General features: G+C 44.0%; 2 non-coding genes across 2 annotated transcripts; one reads left to right on the top strand and one right to left on the bottom strand.

Annotated features, from left to right (window-relative positions):
- Nucleotides 1-3,594: 3,594 nt before the first annotated feature.
- trnas-uga (transfer RNA serine (anticodon UGA)) lies at nucleotides 3,595-3,676 on the bottom strand. Its single transcript has one exon. It is a non-coding gene; the product is annotated as a tRNA-Ser (tRNA).
- A 1,112-nt stretch (nucleotides 3,677-4,788) lies between these two features.
- On the top strand, nucleotides 4,789-4,862 carry trnat-agu (transfer RNA threonine (anticodon AGU)). The gene has a single exon. It is a non-coding gene; the product is annotated as a tRNA-Thr (tRNA).

Here is a 4,862-nt window from a genome sequence, read left to right as displayed (position 1 = left end):
AGATCCTTCCGGCTAAATCACATTTTCCTCCCAAGCATGCTACACTTAGCTCATGGCAAGGCTCAAATTACTAATATATAGGTGGATTGGAATACCTTGTCGGACTATGGGGGAGAGCAGCAGAGTGATGCACGGTCTGTTAACTCACTGGGCGAAACTTTTTCTTCTCTGCTCTGAATCAAGCTTAAAACCGACCATTAAAACCGATGGTCATTCGTACTAATCCATTGTGCTCTGGACGCATGGGTGCGAATCGCTATCCTCATCATTGCTGGCCACACGGGGCTTTTCAGTCTGTGCCTCTGCGCTCTTCATGTGACTACAAAAATAAACATGGACTCATTGCATAAACGTAGAACAGAGATTGCGAATCGCAGATACACTTTTTCCTCTCTCTTCCTTCCTCTGAGATTGAAACCCACTGAAAGACTAGCGGGAAAACAAATGATTAGAGAGCCAAAACATAACTTTAACTTTTAGGAACAAATGTAATTTCAAAAGATTTTATCAACATCAATGTCCAGGTTATCTGTTTTTATTGTCTTTCGTCGAGAGATAAATAATGTGCAGTGCACTGGGGAGAAATCCTCGTTCTTTTCAAAATAGTGCAATGGTACCTGAGGCTTCGGTGTAATGTCTTTTCAGAAGACGGTACCGTCGACAGTGCAGCACAGCATCAGTACTGCACTGGAGTGTCAGCCTGGATTATGAGCTCAAGTCTCTGGAGTGGGGCTTGAGTTTGCTACCGCTGAGCCACGGCTGACACATAAACTCAGTTCATTCGGCTCGAGTGAAATGGCAAAGACAAAAAAATGACAGTGGACTAAATCTTCAACTTGGGGCCCACGAATAAACTGTTTAAAAGGGATGTGCTGTCAGTCCCGGATCATACTGTGTCTGTTTAAAAGGAATGTGCTGCCAGTCCCGGATCATTCTGTGTCTGTTTAAAAGGGATGTGCTGTCAGGCCCGAATCATTCTGTCTCTGTTTAAAAGGTCAGCAAACCATCTTGAAGTAAGTGATCCAGTTGTCTCGGCAATCCTTTAGTTTCCTTAAAACCGGCATTGAAAAATCCAAAATCCTCCCAGAGGGAGCAGATTGAAGAAAATAAATTATTTGAAGTATTTAATTATCATAATGAAAAAACTCGCTGCGAGCAGGGCTCGAATTGCGCGGGAAAACACCATTGGATTTCAAGTCCAACGCTTTAACCACACGGCCATCGCAGCCGCGAAAATATCGGCTCCAAGATACTAAATTCTCAAATCGCTGACCCTGTTTATTGTTGGCGATGACGGTTTCGTGATATTTAATTTGCTGCAAATTCAGCAAGTCCAGAAGAATCGCAGCGATCATTACAATAAAAGAAAACTTCCGATATTTAACGGTATGTAAGATGTTGAGAACAGTATGGAATATTCTGCAGGGTAATGAAAATAAACAGCAGAAACATTGTGTTCTGCTCCCACATGACACAGATCAGCCACAGCCTCTGCTTCGTGCCCGCCGGCTGCAGAAAACTTGTCTCCAGATTACAAACTGATTCTAGGTCGGAGATAAATATTCAGGGTAGAGCCTAAACACAGCGGGTGGGATCAAATAATAAAGCAGTTATTATAGACCAGAGACAGCGATAAATGTCCTATATTGCCCACATGCATCAATTTGTGAATCTGACATTAAATGGGTTGAAATACAGTGGGGGGTTTAAAGTAGATTCGGGGCCAATAGTTTCCAAGTTGATCTTTCCTGTGTCTCTCTTGCCTCTCTGCCCCCTTCCTCCCACAGGCTGCCGCTTTATAAACCTTGTTTTAAATCTGCTGCTTGCTGGGCCAATGCATTCCACAGTCTCACAACCGTTTCTACCAATACCCTTTCAGTGCTTGACTTCTCTGCTTATTATTTATGAATCACCTTGAGGTGCAATGGTGGCGTTTGTGACGTCAGATTAAAAGGCAGGCTATTCTTTTGCACAGAATTGAAACTGAGACTTTTAAGATGGAATATTGTATTCGCTGCATCACAGTAAACAATATCGTGTTATAACTGTTGGCTTATTTGTTAACCAGTGTCAGAGGAAGAGTTGTCAGATCCCCCCATTTATTTCATATAAGACACAAACATAGGGTAATCATTCAGAATCACCTCACAGATTGACACTGAGATAAATTAAGCGGGAGATACAGAGAGCAATGGGACATATGGCGGAATGGACAAGAGAGCTGGAGAAATAAGAAACGGCCTGAGAGTCCAGAAGACAGTGACCGGAAGCTGATAGACATCAGTGAGTGGGGGCGAGAAATTGCGCCAGCGTACGGTACCGTGGCTTAGCTGGTCAAAGCGTCTGTCTAGTAAACAGGTAGATCCTGAGTTCGATTCCCAGCGGGGCCAATTTTTATAATATCTCCAGGGGTGAGTTTCTTCTCGTGTGAAAAGGCTACAATTCTTTTAAATGTGACTGTGCCTGCACCAGTACACATTCTGGATGATGGCTCCAGTGGCTGCGAGGCCTGCGTTGAATTTCACCGCTTCTGTATTTCTGGCGGTGCTGATTTTGGACTCTTCACCAAAAATCCATGTTTCCTAAGCAGTGCCATGCGATACTTTGCAGAGCTGCAGTTGTTGATGTGTGGTGCCGTGCTCGGAAAGTGATTAATAATCTGCATTCTGGCCGCAGCAACTTCGGCTCCAAACCGAAACATAACGCAGACATTTCTTCCTTCCACAATCAATAGCTCTCCTTTACTTTCCCCCTTCAATTTCATTATAATTTTCCTGCGGTATTTCCTTAATCTAACATTCACTTTCAGCCACTTAAACTGCTAAGTGTGCTCTGCTACCACCACTCTTCCTGGGCCACATGTCCCATACGCCCCAATCTGAGTTGGTGCTTTGAAACCAGTCGATACATTTCGACCTGCGGGACCTCCCGACAGGCAAGCTCTGCGAAAGCAGAGCCGGCCTTCGGATCCAATGCAGCCCGATTCAGAAAATTCCTTGGGAAATGAAGCTTCAAACTTTTCAAACAAATCGTTTTATTGACATAATAATACAAGTTTTACAGAGAGAGACTTGTACAACCTCAGTGGTGCAACTCAGAACTCAGAATGTTCAATTCTTCTGCTTCAGGAGAGGGAGAGATGAATTATGAGTTGGTGTCCTCCTTGTTTTTTTTCTGGTCAGTCTTCCAGATCTCCACTCTGTTTGTCTGTCTCCTGGCCTGTCTCCTGGAATGTGTTCTGCTTTTCATTTTAGAATGGCTCCTCTTGTACCATTGCTGCTGACAGAAACAAGCCTTCCAGTGACTTTCCATTCTCTCTCTCCCATGGTTACACAGACTGATGCTACCGGACAGCACCGAGTGTATGGAAAGGTACCTCAGAGACTGTAGAGGCCTCATTATCTGGAGCTTCCAGACAATCTGCAGAAAACTTTTGGAATTCGGTCAGCAAACCTTGTTGAAGAAAGTGATCCAGTTCTCTCGGCAATCCTTTCGTTTCCTTAAAACCGGCATTTAAAATTCCAAAATCCTCCCAGAGGGAGCAGATTGAAGAAAATAATTTATTTGAAGTAATTAATTATCATAGAGAAAACCCGCTGGGAGCAGGGCTCGAACCTGCGCGGGGAAACCCCATTGGATTTCAAGTCCAACGCCTTAACCACTCGGCCATCGCAGCCGCGGGAATAGCGGCTCCAAGATACTAAATTCTCAAATCGCTGACCCTGTTTATTGTTGGCGATGACGGTTTCGTCATATTTAATTTGCTGCAAATTCAGCAAGTCCAGAAGAATCGCAGCGATCATTACAATAAAAGAAAACTTCCGATATTTAACGGTATGTAAGATGTTGAGAACAGTATGGAATATTCTGCAGGGTAATGAAAATAAACAGCAGAAACATTGTGTTCTGCTCCCACATGACTCAGATCAGTCACAGCCTCTGCTCCCTGCCCGCCCCCTGCAGAAACCTTGTCTCCAGATTACAAACTGATTCTAGGTCGGAGATAAATATTCAGGGTAGAGCCTAAACACAGCGAGTGGGAGCAAATAATAAAGCAGTTATTTTAGACCAGAGACTGCGATAAATGTCCTATATTGCTCACATGCATCAATTTGTGAATCTGACATTAAATGGGTTGAAATGCAGTGGAGGGATTTAAAGTAGATTCGGGGTCAATAGTTTCCAAGTTGATCTTTCCTGTGTCTCTCTTGCCTCTCTGCCCCCTTCCTCCCACAGGCTGCCGGTTTATAAACCTTGTTTTAAATCTGCTGCTTGCTGGGCCAGTGCATTCCACAGTCTCACAAACCTTTCTACAAATACCCTTTCAGTGCTTGACTTCTCTGTTTATTAGTTATGAATCACCTTGAGGTGCAATGGTGGCGTTTGTGACATCAGATTAAAAGGCAGGCTATTGGAAACACGTTGGGGTCACAGTTTCTTTTTCCCAGAATTGAAACTGAAACTTTTAAGATGGAATATTGTATTTGCTGCATCACAGTAAACAATATCGGATTATAACTGTTGGCTTATTTGTTCCCCAGTGTCAGAGGAAGAGTTGTCTGATCCCCCCATTTATTTCATATAAGACACAAACATAGGGTAATCATTCACAATCACCTCACAGATTGACACTGAGATAAATTAAGCGGGAGATACAGAGAGCAATGGGACATATGGCGGAATAGACAAGAGAGCTGGAGAAATAAGAAACGGCCTGAGAGTCCAGAAGACTGCGACCGGAAGCTGATAGACATCAGTGAGTGGGGGCGAGAAATTGCGCCAGCATTGGGTCCCGTGGCTTAGCTGGTCAAAGCGTCTGTCTAGTAAACAGGAGATCCTGCGTTCGATTCCCAGCGGGGCCT

The sequence above is a fragment of the Somniosus microcephalus genome, unplaced genomic scaffold (genome assembly GCF_052327205.1).
Source record: "Somniosus microcephalus isolate GS21.2 unplaced genomic scaffold, FLI_Smic_1.0 unresolved_chr1, whole genome shotgun sequence".
In the NCBI taxonomy this organism is placed as follows: domain Eukaryota; kingdom Metazoa; phylum Chordata; class Chondrichthyes; order Squaliformes; family Somniosidae; genus Somniosus; species Somniosus microcephalus.
Note: the sequence above shows the minus strand (reverse complement) of the source record. Positions and strands in the feature narration are given on the sequence as shown.